Source organism: Asparagus officinalis, chromosome 5 (assembly GCF_001876935.1).
Source record: "Asparagus officinalis chromosome 5, Aspof.V1, whole genome shotgun sequence".
NCBI classification, from domain to species: domain Eukaryota; kingdom Viridiplantae; phylum Streptophyta; class Magnoliopsida; order Asparagales; family Asparagaceae; genus Asparagus; species Asparagus officinalis.
Window position 1 is genome coordinate 73,407,942 of NC_033798.1, and position 23,639 is coordinate 73,431,580.

Consider the following 23,639-nt stretch of genomic DNA (forward strand, 5'->3'; position numbering starts at 1 on the left):
CTTCTTCCATCAGCTGAAACTCTTACTAGGCTTATGTAGGCTGACAATGTTGCTAAGTTTAACTTTGGCAATGCTTAAAATTTTTTTTTATAGATTCTAAAGAAATGAAAGTCCTCTTTGATCAATTGTTGGGTAACACCATTTTCTTTGGACTAAGGGCTGTTCGACAACCAGGAAGAAAATGAACAGTGGAAATGAAGAAAGAGTGCTTGTTCTAGAAAATATTTTCTTATGCCTTTCTATTTAGGGATCTTGTGTGGATGATTAAAAGTAAAAAGTTGGTGATAGTTGGTGGGGCATCCACTTTCTTTATATTGTTTGGTTGCTATGGAAAGTGAAAGTGAAAAGGGTGAGAAGGGAGAACAGGGTTTTATTTTCTCAAATACCTTCATCCACCTTATGAAAAGTTCCAGGAAGTATAAGGGAATAGAAATATGATGTGTCAACCTCCACTTTCCATCCATTTACTAACTGCCAGAAAAGAAGCTGAAAACGTGGTTTAACATGAAATATAGAAACTACCTCTCCAATTCTCATGTCCCTTCTTAATGATCTCCTGCTTGTCCCTTGCTCTCTCACTCAATTAAGCACACAAACAACATGTGTGTTACATGCAGATGCGACACTGATTAATCTATCTCTTTGAAGTTTCCCCTCCCCTTGTTTGTTCTCATGGAATGTACATCCAACTAAAGCACGAGCATATTCTGCTGATAACCTAACATTTTGTAATTGTCATTTGTCAAAACACCTCAAGTTTATGTAAGTTCATTTTAGATGAGTGCTTTTGTTAAGCACTTGCTAAAATAGACTTGCTTTTAACTACTTTATATTTCGCATATTGCTAATCGAAGCGTCAGAAGATTCTTTGTTTTTTTCTCAAACTGTCTGCCTTTTCATGTTTACAGCGCAGCTGATCAACAGTACTGAGATTCTTTACTGTTTTAGTTTTAGAAAAATTTCCTTTACCCACCTAGAGTAAAAGAGCATGTTTCCCACCCTAGGTCAAGGTCAGAGTCGCGCTTAAATCCCCTTTGTTCTTTTTGCCATTGATTTCTCCCATACTCCCACCAATATTTTTGGTTTATAATAAAATATCCCTTGTCTCAATGACAACACTACAACTAGGATTTCGGTCGAGAGAATGAGGAAGGAGGATACCTGGGATTTTAGCTTGAGGAGGAAGGCGGAGGAGGTGGACTTGGGGATTTCGATTTGAGCTTGATGAGGAATAGACGACGGCCATGGAGGTTTTTGTTTAAGCTTGAGGTGGAAGGAGGTAGAGGTCATGAGGTTTGTTTTGAATTTGAGAAGGATGAAGAGGATGTGGCCATGTTATTTTAAGCTTGAGGAGGAAGGAGGGGGTCATCGGTTATTGTTCTTTTGAGCTTTGAGTCAGCCATGACATTGAAGAGAGAAGGTTGATTATTTGAGGAGGAAGTAGGCGGACGAAGGCCACTAACGAGTGAAAATAGTGTTCAATTTGGTTTTTTGCTTTGCATGTTCTTGGTAAACATTAACCAGAAAATATTAAAGTTGTTAACCACCCCAGCCAATCAAGCCGCAAAGTTTGACCCTCCCCCCTCTCTTTCAGTGGCCGTTTTTTGAGAAAAATGAAAAAGGATGCGGGTCCCACTAGTTAATTATTATTAGTGACGGGTCCCACTAATAATATTTTATTAGTGCATAGTATTTCCCAAACACTATAAATAGGACCCTAAACTCTTAAGAAAAACTCATCCCAGAAACAACTCTTCTCATAGAAGAGTAAGAGTAAGAGAGAAAACGCAGAGAGAGTTTGTGAGAGTTCTTGGAGTGTATCTGATCAAGAGAGAGTGTTCTCTTTGATCTATTCTTTTGGGATATAAAAGAATTTGGCATTGTCGTTGCACCGTGGAGTAGCTTCGAAGGAGTGAACCACGTATATCTGTGAGTATTGTGTTTAATATTCTGCCTTTATTCTGTGTATTACGTCTTCGTTCGAGGTGTTATTGTTGATGTATACCCTAACAACTGGTATCAGAGTCTAACTTAGAGTATATATATCTGTTTATCGTATGTTTTGTGGCTGTCACTATAGTGGATCATTCACATCAGAAAATAAGTTAGATTATTATTTACTCTTTTAAGGCACTGGGCACTATTCACGTGTACGATACTATTCACGAATACGATACTATTCACTAGTACGGTACTATTTATAAGTACTGTTACTATTCACAAATACGGTTTGGGAAAGACGTAATCTATCACCATAGGATCTACAGTTAAAAACAACAGGCTTCGAATTGAGAAATTCGACGGTCAAAATTTCAGATATTGGAGGATGCAAATAGAAGACTATTTATACCAGAAGGATCTTTTCCAACCCCTCCAAGGAGAGGCGGGAAAACCTGAGAAAATGGACGATGATAAGTGGAAGGTGCTCGATCATAAAGCACTTGCCACCATCAGGCTCAATCTTCATCAGTATGTGACTTACAACGTCTCGCATGCGACCACCACCAAGAAGTTGATGGAGGCCTTGGAGGCGCTGTATGAGAAGCCGTCTGATTCAAATAAGGTGTACATGATGAAGAAGTTGTTCAATCTAAAGATACAGCAAGGAGCTCGCGTGGCGGACTTCTTGAATGAATTTCAGGCTGTGGTGCAACAACTTGCTACAGTAAATCTTAAGTTCGATAATGTCCAAGCTCTTCTGTTACTTTCTTGTCTACTAGATTCATGGGAGAATATAGTGATGACGGTGAGCAACGCTAATGGTAATGACAAGATGAAGCTCGACACAGTGGTTGGGGCAATTCTGGATGAAGAATCTTACCGTAAAATCTCAGGAGCTGAGGCCTCTAGCAGTGGGAGTGCTCTGCATGCCGAGGTATGAGGGCGTACGTAGAAAAAGGGTAGGGGATAACGAGGCCAATCAAAATCCAGAGGGAAGTCTAAAGGGCCAAACCCGAATGGTTACGATGAAGGGAAGTGCTTCAGGTGTGGAAAGAAGGATTACTTTACACGGGACTGCAAAGTTTTTGTTCCAGCATTAGCAGGGGATGATCAGGCTGACAGTGCAGCCAATTTCATACAAGAGACGGATTCAGATGCGCTTCTCCTATCCTTAGAAGACAAAAGCGATGCGTGGGTTATCGACTCTGGCGCATTTTTCCATGCAACCTCACAACAAAAGCTGCTTTTATCATTCGTGAAGGACTTGGAGACAGTCTATCTTGGCGACGATCAATCTTGTAAGGTTTCCGAGAAGGGAAATTGTACCCTCAAGATGGAGGGCGGGACCATATTGACGCTGAATGACATTCGGCATGTACCGGATCTCAAACGAAATCTTATATCAGTCGGGTAACTGATTGACTCCGGTTACAGAGTATCCTTCGAGCAGAGAAGCTGGAAGGTGTCTAAGGGTGCCCTGATGGTGGCACACGACAAACGTGAGGGGTCTCTCTACATCACTAACGGGAAGATCAACCACTTGCTTACCGCAAGACATGCATCATCATCATCATCCGTTGACTGCATGACTTGGCATCGATGACTTAGCCACATGAGCGAAAAGGGGATGCAGATTATGGTCGCGGGAGAGAGGCTTCTGGGTCTGAACAAGATCGATCTAACTTTCTGTGAGGACTGCATCCTAGGCAAACAAAAGAAGGTGAGCTTCAATAAGACCGGACCGGCTCTAAAACTGTAGAAATTAGAGTTGGTGCATACCGACGTGTGGAGACCTGCGCAAGTCCTATCTGTTAGAAATTCTTTTTACTTTGTCATTTTTATTGATGATGCTACTAGAAAATTATGAGTGTTCTTCTTGAAGCACAAGTCAGATGTTTTCATCGTCTTCAAGAAGTGGCTTGTCTGTGTGAAGAACAAAACATGCAATAAGCTGAAGTGCCTAAAGTCTGATAATAGGAGCGAGTATTACAGCCAGGAGTTTGAGAACTTCTGCTTGTCCTATGGGATTAGGAGACTGAAGATCGTCCTAGGCGCACCTCAGCACAACTGAGTGACGAAACGTATGAATCGCACTATCTTGGAGCGCGCCAGAAGTATGAGGATCCACTCCGGATTGCTCAAGAGCTTTTGGGCTGAAGCTGTCAATACTGCTGCATACTTGATCAACCGTAGGCCATCCGTAGCTCTCAGTTATAGGATACCTGAAGAGGTTTAGACCGGAAAGAAGCTAAAACTAGAGCATTTACGAGTATTTGGTTGTGACACCTATGTCATGACCAATCCTGCAGACCGGTCAAAACTTGATCCAAAGTCAAAGAAGCTCTCTTTCATCGGCTACGGAGGAGATGAGTATGGGTACCGTTTCTAGGATCACGATACGCGTAAGATGGTGCACAGTCGTAACGTCGTGTTCCATGAGAATGCGATGTACAAGACCAAAGAGGTGAGTGGGAGTCAGCTATCTCCCCCTTTTTTCCCAGATATTGCTGACAGTGAGGACGTCGGTGAGATACCAATCAGCATAGAAGATGGAGATCATGAGAACGTGCGGGATGCACAGCAGCAAGATCCAACAGAGTTGCCGATCGCAATTCGTAAAGCTCCAAGAAATCCAAAAGTGCCAGAAAGGTATCTTTTCACCATGAATTATCTCCTCCTGATTGACAGTGGTGAGCCAGAGAGCTATGAGGAGGTACAACAGACCGGCAACACTCGGGGCGAGTGGGAGTCTGCCATGGAGGAAGAAATGAAGTCCTTGATGAAGAATGAGATTTGGGAGCTTGTAAAGCTTCCGAGGGGTCGAAAGGCTCTTTATAATCAGTGGATTTATCAGGCCAAGGATAAAGCCGATGGACGGAGACGTTACAAGGCGAGGCTTGTAGTGAAGGGCTATGAGCAGAAAGCAGTGATAGATTATTTTGATGTTTTCGCTCCTGTCGTCAAGTTGACCACGATCCGGACTGTACTGAGCATTGTGGTAGTTCAATATCTCCATCTAGAGCAGATGAATATGAAGACGGCATTCAGATAGGGCTTCGAGGAACAAGGCAGGGAGGGCCTCGTGTGTCGTCTGCGCAATAGCTTGTATCGCCTGAAACAAGCTCTGTAATAGTGGTACATGAAGTTTGAGAACTTTATGGAGAACGGTTTTCTCAAATGTGACACAGACCACTGCTGCTTCATCAAGAGATATGACGAATCTTATGTGATACTCTTGCTTTATGTTGATGACGTGTTGATTGTAGGATCCGACTTGGCCTGCATTAAAGAACTCAATGGGCGTCTCTCCGAGTGCTTCAAGATAAAGGATTTAGGTTCAGCAAATCAGATTTTGGGATGAGGATCATCAGAGACAGATCAGCACGGAGGCTAATGTTGTCTCAGAAGGCCTACATTGAGAAGATTCTTGAAAAGTTCAGCATAAAGAAAGCTAAACCGGTAGGCTCACCGTTTGCAAGCTATTTCAAGCTATCAAAGACCTAAGCACCAGAGATTGCTGAAGTGCATGAGTTCATGGCTAACATACCATATGCATCTGTCGTCGGGAGTTTGATGTATGCGATGGTGTGCACAAGACCTGATATTGCATAAGGAGTGGGAGTTGTGAGTCGTTTCATGAGCAATCCAGGGAAACAACACTAGGGTGCGGTCAAGTGGCTTCTACGCTACTTGAGAAGCTCGTCCGACCGTTGTCTTGAGTATGACGGGACAGATTTGCAGCTAGAGGGCTTTTGTGATGCAGACTATGCCGGTGACATAGACTGGAGAAGGAGTACGAGCGGTTATGTAACGCTCCGCCCCGAAATCCGGGAGTCGGTATGCTATTAGATCTGATGGACTGACCTCACAAATCACCACATGTCTTTTCAGCACGTTTTGTCCTCACTCACGCGCTCCTTGGAAAACTTCCTAGGGGGTCACCCATCCTAGAATTTCTCCAGGCCAAGCACGTTTAACTTTGGAGTTTCTAAGAGTTGGGTTTCCGAAAAGAAGATGCATCTTGATGGTATGAGTATTCCAATCAAATCTATCAATACTAATCACATCACCCTCTCAAGGATTGGGGTATTACAAACTCCCCCACTTAAACTCGCAACGTCCTCGTTGCGTCAAATTATATCATCCAAGACCGTACCATCCGTGTGAGATTCTAAAGGTGGCTCCTACGGCCTCAAGAGGTGGCTCCCGCCCTCTCGACGTAGCACTTTGCGCCGCATAGTACTTAGCTCTCACAATTCCGGTTGGCTTAGCTCTGATACCATTTGTAACGCCCCGTCCCGGAATCCGGGAGTCGGTACGCTATTAGATTTGATGGACTGGCCTCACAAACCACCATATGTCTTTTCAGCATGTTTTGTCCTTACTCACGCGCTCCTTGGAAAACTTTCCAGGGGGTCACCCATCCTAGAATTTCTCCAGGCCAAGCACGCTTAACTTTAGAGTTTCTAAGAGTTGGGTTTTCGAAAAGAAGTTGCATCTTGGTGGTATGAGTATTCTAATCAAATCTATCAATACTAATCACATCACCCTCTCAAGGGTTGGAGTATTACAGGTTACATCTTTATCTTGGATGGTGGAGTGATAAGTTAGAGATTCAAGCTACAGGATACTATGGCTTTGTCGACAACCGAAACGGAGTACGTGTCCGCAGCAGAAGCAACAAAGGAGTTGCTATGGTTGAAAGCTTTTCTTCTCGAGCTTAGGGTAAGCTTTGAGAAATACTTCATCCACTGCGACAGTCAGAGTGTCATTCACTTGTCAGAGAACGACGCATTCCATGCTCAGACCAAGCATGTTGATATAAAGCACCATGTCATACGGAGATGGCAAAACAGGAACGAGTTCAAGCTTGTGAAAATTGATACGAGATACAATCCAGCCGATATGCTGACAAAGCCAGTTCCACTCGAGAAGATGAGGCTGTGTGCAGCCTCATATGGCCTCCGTTAAAAATGTTGAGGACCGTGTAAGACGCCAAAGATACATAACATCCGGATGATGTAACCAAGAGTGGTGTAAAGATATGATCGATATTCAATTAAATCTTCAAGTGGGAGATTGTTAACCCCAGCCAATCAAGCCGCAAAGTTTGACCCTCCCCCCTCTCTCTCTTTCGGTGGCCGTTTTTTGAGAAAAATGAAAAAGGATGCGGGTCCCACTAGTTAATTATTATTAGTGACGGGTCCCACTAATAATATTTTATTAGTGCATAGTATTTTCCAAACACTATAAATAGAGCCCTAAACTCTTAAAGAAAACTCATCCCAGAAACAACTCCTTTCATAGAAAAGTAAGAGAGAAAACACAGAGAGTTTGTGAGAATTCTTGGAGTGTATCTGATCAAGAGAGAGTGTTCTCTTTGATCTATTCTTTTGGGATATAAAAGAATTTGGCGTCATCGTTGTACCGTGGAGTAGCTCCAAAAGAGTGAACCACGTATATCTGTGAGTACTGTGTTTAATATTGTGTCTTTATTCTGTGTATTACGTCTCCGTTCGAGGTGTTATTGTTGATGTGTATCCTAACAAAAATTACTAGAAAAGAGGAAAGAAGTAACTAGAACACAAAATATGAGCAATAAAAGTTAATATACATAAAAAGTGGGTAACCATACGAGGCAAAGAGACGAGTATTAAAAAGTAGCTAAAAAATAATATGTAACCAGTAAAAGTTAAATGGAAAACATAAACTATCAGAAAAGGATAAGCAATAAGAAATAAGTAGAAAAGATTAAGCTTGAAGGTAACTTGAAAATGTAAAAGGCAATCAAAAAACTTAAAGAGCTTTGCTTCCCTGCCCTAAAAATAGCATTTTTATTTAATTTTTAACTAAAGGGTAATATTACTTTATTCCCTTTCTTCTTCCTCTTTCTTCAATCTAACACCTGCTAACTTTCTATTGTTTTCTCACAATAACCTTCTTGCCAGACTGAATGATTGAAAAATCGCAAATTGTATAAATATTAAGATCTTGATCCAACAGACGAAGGATTTTTGGAACTAATTTTATAACTTCCGAAGTTTTAAAATCTCTTTCTTAAGTTTCAAAACGTATTTATAGTTAATTAAATCTAGAGAAATAAATCAAACAATGTGTCTTCTTTTCAATGTCAATTTATTAAAGCCTATTAAAAGTTTCTTTAGAACCATCACAACATCATCATCGCCAAAAAGGCCTAGACAATAGATGGTAAGGCCTAGAAAATAGATGGTAGGAAGAAAATAAAATGGTTAATTGGAAATGATTGGCTTGTTTGAAGAAACGATAGGAGGCGGTATGTAGACGATGGGAAAAAAAGAATTAGATGCAAAGTTCAAAATGTTATGATAATGAAAATTATTGCACTTGTTATCACTCAGAATATAGTCGGTCAGTTGGTGGTTATTTGAATGGAGGGTAGATCGCGATGAAGATGACAAAGTAGAACATAGCTTTTGTATGTAACCCTAGGAACTATGTTGCATGAGTACGTGTACGAGTATGGGTATCGGTGTGGGGTAGAGGTATGGGACACGACAAATTTATAAAAGGTAAGATGAGGGGACATGGCTATATAAATATTTATATAGGTTTTTCAATATTAGTCCCTTAAATCATTAGCATTTTGATATCAGACCCTCAAATCTTTATATTTTCATATTGATCTCTTATAAATCATTAGTGTGTTGATATTAGTCCCGTAGTTAGTTGTTGTTATAATTTTAAGGGAATATTCCGTTAACTCTTAACATTTTTGGGTGGATTGACCATTATAGCCCTCTGATTATAAACCCAAACCTATTATCTATTTAACTCATACCCATTTACAACACTCAAACCTATTAATTACAAACATAAACCCATTTAGACCCTTACCTTCTTCCTTTCCTCCCTTTGATTTTAAACAATTATGGGAAATGGGAGATTTTGCTTAATTGGGAAAGTGTTGGAGATGAAAAAGATTGAAAGCATCCAAATTCAATGAGTGGGGATTAGTTTGGTAATTACCCACCTAGAGTTAGCACTAACCTAACCACAGGTCATCATTTTTAACCATGATCTTAACATAAGGACCAATATCAACAACTAAAGTGTAATTGAGGCACTAATATCAAAATATGAAGATTTGAGGGTCTAATATCAAATTCAATATGATTTAAGGGACCAATATTGAAAAACCCCTATATATATACATGTATATTATATATTGGATTTAATAATTTATATAAGAACAAGGATGAGAATTAAAATTCCTAAAAAAATAGTGTTTCTTTTACTATATCGATTATTAATTGGAAAATCACTAGGTTTTGAACTATAAATTCAAATGACCCTTCAAAATTATAATTTGGAACCAGACTTATGTCCAACGAGATTCAAGTAGTGGATATAAAGTGTAGGATATGTGTCCAAGAAATGTATGTCAAGTATTTTAAATTAAAATATGTGTTGTATAATTGAGTACACATTGGAATAAATGTATGCATACATGCAATGAGTGTCTAAGGAGTTTGGGTATGAGTACATGTACATGTCTAGTATAGGTATGACGTTAGATTAAAAGTACCCAGGTAACATAGCCTGGAAGCGTAATATTTACGGAACTGATAGTAATACATCGAAGCTATATTAATTCGCTATAGAAACAGAGAGTTAGAGAATGAAATTTATGGCAATTAATTATGAAGAGTGCCATCAGTACTCTGAGAAATAATTTTCATAACATCAAAGTTATTGTCAAACTTAAAAGGTAGCTAGAAATCATAAATGATAACCAACGTGACTAGTTATTTCCTTATTATTCTTAGGTATCTAAAATACGCAAAAAGATAAATAGTTCAAAATAACTAGAAAACATTAAATGTAATGCGTAAAAGTTAATCAAAAAATATAAAATGTAATCATAAGAGAAAAAGATAAGCAATATGAAATAATTAGAAAACATATAATTTAAAGGTAATTGGAAACATAAAAAGTAATAAGAAAACTTAACCAGGAAATATTAATTATAACAAAAAGGTGGTTAGTTATTTCCTACTTAATTTTTATTAGTGAAACTTACCCTTTTCTTGTTATTTCGGTGAAAGCATCAGTAATCAATGTCCTCCTCCTTTTTCCACCTTTCAACTTCAGCTTCTCCTTCACCTTCTCCTCCTCCCCTCCCTTTAACCTTTTGTTAGGATCGGCTTTGTATTTTAGCCTGAGAGACATCAAAGGAGTTAGCAGTGCAGCAAGAAAAGAAATGATGAAGGATTAAGTGTTACACCCACCGGTCCGTCAGATTGGTTGGCCCAGTTGATGCACTGAATGGTCGGACAGACGACGGTCAAACTGACTGCTTGGACCACCCCGGTCCACCCATTAGGATTTTTTTAGTTGAATTTTTAAAATTTTGTCTGGGTTAAACTTTATTATTACACTTCTTCCCAGTCTGGGGTTAGAATATAAGTCAAGAGAGAGTTGCATATTGTAAGAGAGTCATAGCGAAGAAACAAAGGAGAGAAACCTCAGGTTTGTGAGGATCTTTAGTTGAGAAATAGAAAGTTTCTTATAGTTCCCTTGAAGAAAAACAAGAAAGATTGTATCTTTGTAATCTTTAAGAAAATCTCTCCCTATAGATGTAGGTAATTGCTTATCTATATAAATCTTGCACATTTGCATCTTGTTTACTTTTCTATAGTATATTGCTTTACTCCTTTGTTCGAATATTGCTTTTCTCGGAGTTTTCCTATTGCTAAGGTGATCGATTGCCCTGCTAGGACGAAGATCTAGTTGTGAATCCGGGTTAAAGCTTCTGAGCTGATCATCGATTCTAAATAATTGCTATTGTCAAAAGTGATTTAGTAAATAAATGGTAGTAGGCAAGATGTATTAGGAGAATAAATTATAGATTTGATAGTTGAGATATATTAGGATTGTGATTGAGAGAATAATTATGATTAGGTAATTGTGTTTAGTCTCACATTGCTTATACACAAAACTTCTTAACTATATAAAGGGAGTAGTAATAGCTTTTGATAAAATGAATGAGAATCTATGATTTTTTTTGTGTATAATATGGACTCAGAGCCATGTTTCTCATAATAAATTTTTTGTATATTCCTCAAATCTTAGCCCCTCCACTCCTCAAGCCTTAATCCTTCCTCCTCTCAGTGGGACGCTACCTCCTTGGGTCATTGTCGCACCCAGGTCATCGTCGCACCCTTGGGGCCCTGTCTTCATATGTTGTCAACCCACGAGCCACTATGTCATTGCCTTTCAAATTGTTGCTAGCGCAAGCCACTACCGGCCACCGTTGACCACCAGCCATTGCCGGGTCATTGGTTATCGCAATCTCCATTCTGGCATTACCACATTGTCACCGTTCTCCTCATTGTGACGTCTTTCTTTTTGTAGAGGCGAATTTGGTATGGTTCATTTGCATTGTCTTTGAAGAGTTATATTCAATTTTGGTTGGTGGTGTTAATGCTTGTGATGGTGTTGCAGTTTGAGATTGTTTTATGGTACTTTATATAGTTGTTTGAGGGTAGTAGGGTGGTGTGAGGAGTTTGGAGTTGTTTGAGGCAGTTTGGTGTTTAATGAAGGTAGGGAGATGCTCGGTATTTGTTTTTTGGTGGAGAGTGGTGATACATTTCTTGTTATGACCATCGATAAAGAGAGGGTCGTTATTTTGGAATATTTGGACTCTGCATCATCATCGGTCTCAGGAGGAGATTAACTTATCGATGAGGCTTTCCAGGAGTTCTAGTAAGACAAGGGTGTTGCTTGAAATTTGGGTTTGCTTGAATTTATGATGCAAGATTGATTTGGTGAAGATCGTTTGTTTAGTGATCCGTTGAGAGAATTGTTTTTTTGGTTGATCCGTAATGTGGATCATTTATTTAGTGAATCCCTAGAGAGGATTGTTTGTGTGATTGAATCCTATAAAGGATCGTTTGTTTGGTTGATCTCTGGCGTGGATCATTTGTTTGGTGAATTCCTACATAGAATCGCTTGTGTGATTGATCCCTGGTGAAGATCGTTTGTTTGATAGATCTTTGGAGAAGTTTATCTATTTGGTGAATTCCCGAAGAGGATCGTTTGTTTGGTCGACCTCTGAAGAGAATCAACATGACACATTTGATGATTATTTGGTAGAGGTAGTGGTTGTGGTAGAGGATACTCAAGTTGAAGAGTATAAGATCGAGAGTAATGCATAGTAAAGTTACACGCAAAAGATTTCGAGTCTTTACATCTCATTATGAATTTGAGTGATTACATTTTATTTGTAACAAGCTGGACATGTATGTTATACATGCGCCAGCTTGAGGAGGAGTGTTTGAAGTAATTTCGGAAATAAATAGTAGTAGGCAAGATATATTAGGAGAATAAATTATAGATTTGATAATTGAGAGATATAAGTATAGTGATTGAGAGAATAATTGTGATTAGACAATTGTATTTAGTCCCACATTGCCTGCACACAAAACTTATTGTTAATGTATAACTATATAAAGGGGAGTAGCTGTAGCTTTTGATAATATGAATGAGAATCTATGGTTTTCTATTGTTTAACGGGTATCAAAGCCTCTCAACAATTAGTATCAAAGCTAATTGTGTCAAAACTTTCACCATCTCCTCCCTCTCCTCCCTTCTGCGCATGGTCTTTCAATCTTCTTCTCCTTTTCTTCTCCTCCATGTCCTTCACTCATCTCCTTCCCTCTCCGTCATGGCTTCTCTTCCCCCATTGCTCTCCTTCTCCAACCTTTTCTCCCCTTTGCCTTTCTCCCTCCCACCTCTCCCTCTTCCTCATTAGCCGCTTCTCCCTTGGTGTGGCACAAGAGAGTAGGACAAAGAATGAGGAGCACAGAGGAGGAGGTGGAGCATGCAACCTAAAATCCAGTGAGAGGAATTTGATTTATGCAAAGAATGGTGGACACAGGGTATTAAAAGTTTGGTTATTAAAGTGGGGGTTTAGGCAGTTGGCTATTTGACCGGGGGTTTTGGTGGTACATGTTCTTTGTTAGAGGGGTGGAAGCAATTTTCCCTTTGCTGACATATTTTCATGCTTTGTTCTATGTACTCACCAAAGGTCTATCTTGATAACTTGCTGCTAGGAACATAGGTCAAAGGCAACAAGTAGGTGGATGTTTGTATTTCTTTGTAGTATTTTGTACTAGATCAAGTACTTTTCGTAATCTTGCATCAGTTAAGAACAATTACTTTTCAGGTTTAAGTTTGATGATGAGAGGGTAAGCAAAGAAGATATGAAGAGCGCACTAGAAGAACAATATGGTGGTGATGAAGAGGTAATCATCTTTTCCTTATGCTATCTAGGCAAGCTTTTTAATAATTCTGACTTTGATATGGGTTTTAAGTTCTATTGTTTTTGGTCAAAGCAGTTGCCGCAGGCAAATCCTGGGTTCAAGAATACTCCATTCAAATTTGCCAAGTATTCAAATGCTTACATGCTTGTCTATATTCGTGAGAGTGATAAGGATAAAATAATATGTCATGTTGATGAGAAGGATATTGCGGGACAGCTTAGAGTAAGATTCTTCCGACTAACCCTTTCTGGTATGTTTCAAAATTTGAAACTTGGACATTCACTTTTTTAATTTTTGACCAGGTAAGATTGAAGAAAGAAGAAGAAGAGAAAGAACACAAAAAGAAGGAGAAAGCTGAGGCTCGTCTTTATACCATCATAAAGGTTTTCCACAAGATATATCATCTTACTTTAGAATTATGTTACAGGTGTGTTTTATGCTTGGTCTTATCTTCCTCTTGATAAGCTGTTCTCTCTGTATCAAGGTTGCACGAAACGAAGATTTGGCTAGACAAATAGGTCGTGATATATATTTTGACCTAGTAAACCATGACAAGGTTCGCAGCTTTCGTATTCAGAAGCAGATTCCTTTCAGCCAATTCAAGGTAATGCTTAAGCTATATCTATGTTGAAGAATCCTGTGTCATCTCTATTAATTGTTTTCTTATTGCTGTTGTAGTGAGGATGATGTCTTATTTTCTGCACCGTATTCTACATGGTGGATAATCTAGTTATGTGATTTCCTATGACTTGCCTTTGATTCATTAGTACTTCACATGTTCTTATAAATTCTGAATTGTTTGGTTTTTCTGACAGAGAGTTCCTGAACTTTGACTACAGATAAATTGATATATATTTTGATTAAACAAAAATGTCAATTTATTGAAGCATGCCAAATTTGGGTTTTGGTCACATGAGGTGTGATAGTCCCACATCGGTAGAGAATAAGAAATTTAAAGGATTTATATTGTAACGCCCCGCCCCGGAATCCCAGAGTCGGTTCGCTATTAGATCTGATGGACTGACCTCACAAACCACCACATGTCTTTTCAGCACGTTTTGTCCTCACTCACGCGCTCCCTGGAAAACTTCCCAGGGAGTCACCCATCCTAGAATTTCTCCAGGCCAAGCACGCTTAACTTTTGAGTTTCTAAGAGGTGGGTTCCCGAAAAGAAGATGCATCTTGGTGGTATGAGTATTCCAATCAAATCTATCAATACTAATCACATCACCCTCTTAAGGGTTAGGGTATTACATATATAGTGAAGCTAAAGACTCAAGTGTAACATCGGCTAGTCAATTTTGGCAGTGGTTTGAGCCAAATAACATGTTACACTCGGTGGGTCCCACGGCTCGCACACGCCAACAGGGCCCGTAGCGTGACAAATGGTATCAGAGCAGTTGCCATCCGGAAGTGTGGAGCTAAGTGCTATGCGGAGCTAAGTGCTACACCGTGTGGATGTGGTGGAAGCCACCTCTAGAGCCCGTAAGAGCCACCTCTAGAGTTCACATCGCCTGACGGTGATACTGGGATGTGCTAATTGTCATGCCACGACGAGCACGTCGCCTTTGTAAGGTGGGGTAAATGTGATAGTCCCACATCGGTAGAGAATAAGAAATTTAAAGGATTTATATAGTGAAGCTAAAGACTCAAATGTAGCATTGCCTAGTCAATTTTGGCAGTGGTTTGAGCCAAATAACACATTACACTTGGTGGGTCCCACGGCTCGCACACGCTAACAGGGCCCGCGGGCCCGGGGCGTGACATGAGGATAAAGGAATATTTATATCTTATGAAATGTCCTTATGATATCAGTAAAGAAATGTATAGAAGTATAAATGATAGTTAAGATTAAGATGACTAATCCAGGGGTTAGCATGATCAGATTGTTCATATGTATTATTTCACATATCAGCTGCTTACTTCTTATTACCAAGAAATGAATGTTTGTAATGTATAAAAGTTCAGATAATGCTTTGGTTTCTGAAAACTGACCATTTTGGCTAATATAATGTCACATCCTCACTATAGCTTTTTCTTCTCCGAGTCAAAAACTAAGGTTTGGTAGGGTAGGTTTGGCTCTTTAGGAAGGACTTTGTAGCTAATGTTTCTATTCAATCAAATGTGGCAATTTGGAAGTCATTGCTTTCTGTTTGCTCTGAAATCTTTGTTTGCCCACAAACATAATTTGAAATCCCTTGGGCTACTTCTTGTATGTCAAGAGAGACCAAATGCACAGCTGAAAGTAGAAGTTACTTGGGGTTGTGGCGTCTGATGTTTCAAAACCAAGAATAATTGTATGTATCTTTTCAAATTGTTTAGATCATGATCAAGAGTAAGTATTCCCAAGCCCAAACCATAGGTCTGGCTAACTTGACCATTTTTGCCATTTTTTATGGCCACTTGATGCATAAGTGAGGATACACAAAAAACAAATCCTTTTTTTTATTTTTAGGCATTCACATTAAAATAAATGAGGGTATTTCTAATTTAAATGTTCAATATTGGACTTCTATTGAATGAAAAGGATTCTCTTCTAAATTCTTGCGGAGGAGCCATGTATATTCCTAGCAGAATTTAGCCAGAAAGAACATAGTGCCTTTTTAGCTCAATTGGAGTTCCTCGTAGAAAGATAATATCTAAAATTGGCCACTTGATGTGTAATTGAGGAAACTCAAAAAAAGTTATTCATTTTTTATTTGTAGGCATTAATCATATCAAGATGAATGAGGGTGGGTGTTTTCTAATTTACATGGACAATATTGGACTTTAATTGAATGAGAATGATTCTCTTCTAAATTCCTCTTGAAGAGCTATATTTCTGTTTCGCATATTGCAGAATTTATCCAAATTGAAAGGATTTAAGTGCTTTTCCAGCTCAGTTGAATTCCTTATTATAAAGATACTACTGAGGATTGTGCATTAGTTTGATTATTTTCAATTCAATTGAATTGACTTTTATAAAGATCGTACTTAGCATTTTGCATTAATTGGATTGTCATGGCAGACTTTAAGAAGGTACAATTGTTTTCCATACAAAACATAGTATTTGGAACTAGCCCTGTTCTTTGGCAGATTTGTGGCGAACAGAAGATTGTAGCCACCTATTCAACCATTTCTTTTGTTATGCTATACTTGAACATCAAAGGAAAATTTTTATTTTAGGATTTGCTCAGCTACTACCCTTTTATGAAGCAGTTTACTAGTCCTAATATTTCTAATTTTAAGCTATTTACTATAACACTTGTTTGAACTGCTAACTTTATCTTCTGCATTTTTCATGTTGGTATTACAGCACCTCTATATAAATATGTTCCAATCTGTTGGCTCCACTTCATTTTATGGTCATCTGATTTCACAACTGTTTTGTGTATTTTCATCCGGTTAATGTTAAACTGTTATGCAGGAGGAGATGGCCAAAGAATTTAATATTCCCATGCAATTTCAGCGTTTTTGGCTGTGGGCCAAGAGACAAAACCATACATACCGGCCTTATAGGCCATTAACTCCTGCAGAAGAAGCAGGCTCTGTGAGTAAATTTCTGTTCACATTTCTCTGCAAGTGACTTATGCTGCTGCAAGCTTTATGTTGATTTCAGTATTAAGCCTTAATGTCGGATTGATGCCATAGGTTGGACAGTTGAGGGAGGTCTCAAACAAGGCACACAATGCAGAACTTAAACTGTTCTTGGAACTAGAGCTTGGACCGGTAATGGTTATTTCTCAGACATGCTTTACCGGAATGTTTCCTTACCCGCCCTTTTGTTTTCTTGATTGCTTTATTTTTAAGATATTCTGCTTGTACCACATCAGCTGGTGGTTAATATTTTTAATGTGTTTGGTTGATCAGGATTTAACTCCTTTTCCTCCGCCGGATAAGACCGATAAAGATATACTTCTCTTTTTCAAGCTTTATGATCCACAAAAAGAAGAGCTGCGGTACATATTTCCTGTCATCAGCTTTAAGATTTTCGCTAGCTTGCTGAACAGCTATTCACTATGCTTCCTTTTATTTTGGTATTAGATACATGGGCAGGCTCTTTGTGAAAGCACTAGGAAAGCCAGCAGAAATTCTAACAAAGCTGAATGAAATGGCTGGTTTTTCTCTGAATGAAGAAATTGAACTATATGAGGTTAGCTTCTTAGTCTTCTCATATGTTACCTTGATTTTTTGTGGCTTTAGTCAACTCTAGCTTTTTTGCACCTGGGCCTTTGCTCTTTTGTTTTGCTGATGAAGCCTAATCACCCTTTACTTTTGTCACCCAGGAAATAAGGTGTGAACCTAGTGTTATGTGTGAGCGTATTGAAAAGAAACTTACCTTCCAATCTAGTCAGGTTCTGTAACACTGATTTCACCAGCAAACGATACTATTAGCAAGTGAGTCATTATAACTCTTCTGACTCTTTTGTTCTGGTTTTCAGCTTGGGGACGGTGATATTATTTGTTACCAAAAATCTCCTTTCTCGGAGAGCAATGCCCAATACCGTTATCCAGATGTTTCTTCATTCTTGGACTATATTTGTAATCGCCAGGTATATAATGCAGCCACAACTGTTATTGTATTTAAGTCTTGGTTGCATAGAATACTTATATTTGGCTGATTCCGCTAAACATAGGCCCTTTATTGCTCGTTACAGTTTTGAAGCTTTTGAAGCATACTGTCATTTCAGTCAACTAAGACACCTCCGTGATTAACATACTGAGAACATTTGTTTTGTTACTTATCCTTATATAGCATGCTAATTTGTTAGGATTATGTTTCCCATTCTATGTAGACCTGCTAAGAATATTCATAAAACAAAGATGCAGTGCTATGTGTTAAGTATTTGGGATGACTTTTATCCGTGCATGCAATTGCTTGTGTAATAAAGGTATCGATAGTGTATATATATATATATATATATACACACACATAGAAATATGGGTATGCTTGGTACCAAACACAAATTTTGTGCTTGGTAGTGATGTGTCACATCCCCATCCACTCCCTACCCATGTGAATGTGATCCCAAATTTGAATGAGTGGAGAGGGATGTGACACCTCACTACCAAGCATAACTTTTTGTGCTTGGTACCAAACATACCCATATTCCTTATATATATATATGAGATTAATGTGCAGCAACTCGGCGGGAAAAGAGAAGTTAAAGTTGAAGGAGGTGGTAACTATGATTCTATCCGAGGAGGTTAGAAGAAAATCGAATGAATCAGAAGGTTCGGGTTCAAGTCCTAAGTCTCGAGCAGAGAGGCAGAAGCCATAACAGGGGGAACCAAATCAGGAACCGATCGAAGTCGAAGAAGAAATGGTCAAACTCGAAGGTGAGACCCATCAAGGGGAAATGTTGGAGCTGCGGTCAGGAGGGTCACATGTCTTCTACCTGTAAAGCACCAAAGAAAAATGAGCAGGAAGCTCATATTGTGCAAGATGCGCTGATTCTCGCTATGGATAGCGATTCCGATTCATAGGTTATTGATTCGGGAGCCTCATTCTACGCCACTGCTAATAAAATGTTATTTAAGAACTATGTAGCAGGAGATTTTGGAAAAGTATACTTAGGGGATAATGAACCCTATAGTGTAATTGGGAAAGGTGACGTGCAAATACAGTTGAAGGGCTCCAAGTGGTCTCTGAAGAATGTCAGACATGTCCCAAAATTAAAGAGGAATCTTATTTCGGTTGGCCACCTCGGAGCAGAAGGCTATGTCACAACATTCACCGGAGATTCGTTGAAAATCTCCAACGGTACCATGGTGGTTGCTCGAGGCAATAAGACTGGTACCTTCTACCTAACTTCGCACGCGAGTGATACCCTCGCGATTGCTGCAGGCAAGGAGAGTGCAGACCTGTGGCACAATAGGTTGGGACATATGAGTGAGAAGGGTATGAAGATTCTACACTCAGAAGGGAAGCTAACCGGCATCGATTCGGTGGAAATCGGTGTTTGCAAAGACTGCATCTTCGGAAAGCAGAAGAGAGTTTTCTGAATGGTGGAAGACCACCTAAAGCTCACAAGCTAGAGCTTGTTCATACAGACGTATGGGGTCCAGCTAGCGTGTCTTCTCTTGGCGGTTCGGCGTACTACGTCACCTTTATCGACGATCACTCGAGGAAGGTGTAGGTTTACTTCATGAAGCACAAGTCGGAGGTGTTCAGTATCTTCAAGAAGTGAAAAGCCATGGTGGAGAACGAGACAGATCTGAAAGTGAAGTGTCTGAGATCAAACAATGGTGGAGAATATAATTTGAAGGAGTTCAAGAAGTTCTGTGCTCTGAACAGGATTCGTTTGGAGAGGACTACTCCAGGGACGCCGTAACATAACGACGTAGCAGAAAGGATGAACAGAACGCTGACAAAGCGTGCGAGGAGCACGTGTCTACATGCAGGTCTACCAAAAACTTTTTGGACGGACGCGGTGCATACAACAGCGTACTTGATAAATCACAGGCCATCAGTTCCATTGAACTTTGGGATTCCGAAAGAGATTTGGAGTGGTAAGAAAGTTAATCTCTCACACTTAAGAGTCTTTGGGTGCGTGGCATATGCCCACATCAGTGACCATGTCAGGGACAAGCTAGAAGCTAAGTCATTGAAGTGTATATTCATTAGGTACGGTATTGATGAGTTCGGGTATCGTCTGTGGGATGAGAAGAACAGGAAAATCATCAGAAGCCGAGACGTCATATTCAATGAGAAAGTAATGTACAAGGACAGAGAAAATACCAAGATGGGCCAAAGCAGTGAGAGCAGCACTACGGATGCGGGTGTATCTGAGTACATGGATTTGAAAGAACTTCCAGATGGGGAAGACAACGTCAACTCTGACCAAAAAACGGAGGAGACTCTAGGTGCGGAACCGACTACCCAGGGCAAGGAGCTTAGGAGGTCATTCAGGGTACCCAAACCGAATCCCAGGTATCTCTCGTCACTAGACTACCTATTTTTGACAGATAGCGAAGAACCAGAATGCTATTAGGAGGCTATGCAAGTGAGCGAATCTCAGCAGTGGGGGTATGCAATGCAAGAAGAGATGGATTCTCTCCACTCGAACGAGACATGGGAGTTAGCCCAGCTACCTGCACAGAAGAAGGTCTTACATAACAAGTGGGTTTACCGAGTCAAGCAGGAGAGTGATGGAAGGAAGAGATACAAGGCCAGATTCAAGTGGGTTTACCGAGTCAAGCAGGAGAGTGATGGAAGGAAGAGATACAAGGCCAGATTAGTCGTGAAGTGGTTCCAACAGCGGGAAGGAGTGGATTATACGGAGATATTTCCCCCCGTTGTGAAGCTCACAACCATCAGGGTGGTATTAAGCTTGGTAGCTGCTGAAAATCTCTACCTTGAGCAGTTAGATGTAAAGACTGTCTTTTTTCATGATAATTTGGATGAAAAAATCTACATAAAGCAACCTGTTGGTTTTATTGAAGAAGGAAAGAATAAGATGGTGTGTAGGCTCAAGAAGAGCTTATACGGATTGAAACATGCTCCACGACATTGGTATAAGAAGTTTGATAACTTCATGCAGAGCAATGGCTATGGCAGATGCAATTCAGATCATTGCTATTACTTCAAGAGGTTCGAGTCCAGCTATATCGTGTTATTGCTGTATGTTGATGACATGTTAGTTGCAGGAGCGTGTTTACAGGAGATAAACAAGTTAAAGAAGCAGTTAGCAAAGAAGTTTGTCATGAAGGATCTGGGTGTAGCGAAGCAGATTCTTAGGATGCGGATCAGTCGGGATGCGGCTGAGAGGACGTTGAAGTTGAGTCAGTCTGAACACATTAAGAAAGTACTTCAGAGATTCAACTTACAGAATGCTAAGGTTGTTAGCACACCCCTTGAAAGTCAGTTCAAGTTGTCTGGTGAACAATCACCCAAGACTGATGCAGAGGAGCATATGAGGAAGGTGCCGTATTCATCAGCCATTGATAGTCTAATATATGCAATGGTTTGTACGAGGCTAGATATTGCCCATGCAGTGGGAGTTGTGAGCAGGTTTGCAAACAACCCAGGAAAACAGTATTGGGAGATCGTAAAGTGGATATTGTGATATCTGAGAGGGACTACGAATATGCCACTGTGTTTCGGGAAAAAGGAGTTGGTACTGCAAAGATACGTGGATGCAGATTTTACCGGTGATCATGATACGGGGCGAAGCACCACGGGATATATTTATACCTTAGGGTCGACAGCAGTGAGCTGGGTCTCACGTTTGCAGAAGATTGTGATGTTGTCTACAACTGAGGCAGAGTATGTCGAAGTGACCGATGCAAGCAATGAGATGATTTGGTTAACCGGGTGTCTGGAAGAGTTGGGTCTGAAGCAGGGGAACGAAGTTCTTTATTGTGATAGTCAGAGTGCTATACACCTTGCCAAGAACCCAGTGTTTCATGCCAGAACGAAGCACATCGAGTTATGTTACCACTTCATACGCTCGATGATTGAGGATGAGAAGTTACAGTTAGAGATGATTTTGGAGAGTCAAAATCCTGCAGATATGTTGACTAAGGCAGTCACCATTCAGAAACTAGAGTTGTGCGCAAATTCAGTTAGCCTTCATATGTAAGAGATGAGGGTGGAACCACACAGAAGAAGATGCTTGTAAAGAGAGCTTGCTAATAGCGGTATGGTCTCTAAGTGGGAGATTATTAGAAATGAGTGTAGACCCATACCTGTCAGCGACGAACTCAAGGCCAACGGCGAGCTTCGGCGAGGTCGAACAGCGAAGGCGAGGTCCTCGGCGACTTCAGGCGAAGTTGAGATGGAGAAGGCGAGGTCGTGGATCTTGAACAGGCGAGCTCGATCGAAGCAACATCGGGCGAAGGCGAGGTTCGATTGGCGAACTCGAGCAGGCAGATTCGAAGCCCCTTTTGCAGGCGAGTTGGTTGCATGCGGATTTGAGCTCGAAGGCAGGCGAAGTTTGACAGGCGAGCGTTGAGTGTGGGGCTGAGCAGGCGAGCTCGTAGTTTCGCCTACCCCCTTTCGCCTGCGATGTTGGAGAACAGCTGGACACAACTGTTCTGGCCCTAGGGTTCTCCTATAAAAGGAGAACTGTGCACAAGAAGATAAATGAGAAGAATCTCAGAGAGAGCTGGTGGCGGCGTTCTTTTCGTGAGTGCCTTCTTCCCAGATTTTGAGCACGAGATTTTGAGAGAGAAATCTCGGTTATTTAAGGGCTCTTTCTGTAGCGATCTTTGAGAGAGAGACGAGATTTTACTGTTGTAAAATCTCGTGCCTTATTTAAACAATGGAGAGTTTTTTCTATTGGTTCTTTTTGAGAGATCTCAAGTTGAGATCTGCTCTTATACAAGCTTTGTAATCTTCTTTAATATAAAAGAAATTATTTGTGTGGCTCCCGAGGACGTAGGCAAGTTGCTGAACCTCGTTAAAACTCGGTGTTCTTATTCTTGCAATTTTGTTTTGTTGTGATTTTCTTTTTTTTCATTGCTTAACACAAGATCCAATAGGACAATTTCCGTGGAACGAATGTCAGAGCGTATCTGATATTTTCCCTAACAGGCTGGTGAGTGGAGGGAAGATCACTTTGGCATTAAACAGGAAGTGACTGGCAGCGTGGCAGTGCCCACGTGGTCCGATAAGTTATGAAGACTATCGGGGTTAGAGATATGATGCACCTGGCATGCATTTAATGCGATGTTGACACGTTGCCACTAAGGATAAGCTCAAGGCAAAAGTTTGTCTTTTAGCTTCGTCGAGAAGTAACGTATTTCGAGTCGACTTCGTAAGGCATCTGGCAAATAGTTGAGTGAACTCATGGTGAGTGGTCTTCGATAAAAGGGGGCAACAAGTACCGCCTTTCGAGTCGGCATAGAAGGATGTCGGCCTGACAAGTCGGCTGAGTAGTCATCCTTATTTGTCTCTGGCCGCCAAGTTGATTGGGGCATAGTATTCAAAAGTGCACTTGTCCATTACCCCATTTACCAAGAATGTATTTTAATTAGGCAAACCTGCTTTAAGACATTTTAATTGATTCAACTTACCAACAATGTCCTTTTTCTCGTCGGCGACCAGCTTTCCGGCGAGAGCTCGTCACGTGCGTGGCACGTGATGACTTAAACTATTTTTTAGCTGCTGATGTGGCATGGATTTTCTGACGTGGTGGTGTTTAAAGGCAGGAATTAACCCTTTAAAAATCCCAATTCATCCAAAATAGGACAGATCCGTGCCACATCAGCAGCTAAAAAATAATTTAAGTCATCACGTGCCACGCACGTGACGAGCTCTCATCGAAAAACTGGTCACCGACGAGAAAAATGGTCTTGTTGGTAAGTTAAATCAATTAAAATGCCTTAAAACAGGTTTGCCTAATTAAAATACCTTCTTGGTAAATGGGATGGAATTAAAATACCAATATGGGTATTTAGCATATATAT

The 23,639-nt window shown here is 40.2% G+C and overlaps 1 pseudogene; it reads left to right on the plus strand.

Moving 5' to 3' along the window:
* The window catches only part of LOC109843894, a 67,632-nt pseudogene that overhangs the window by 31,706 nt on the left and 12,287 nt on the right, over positions 1 to 23,639 (plus strand).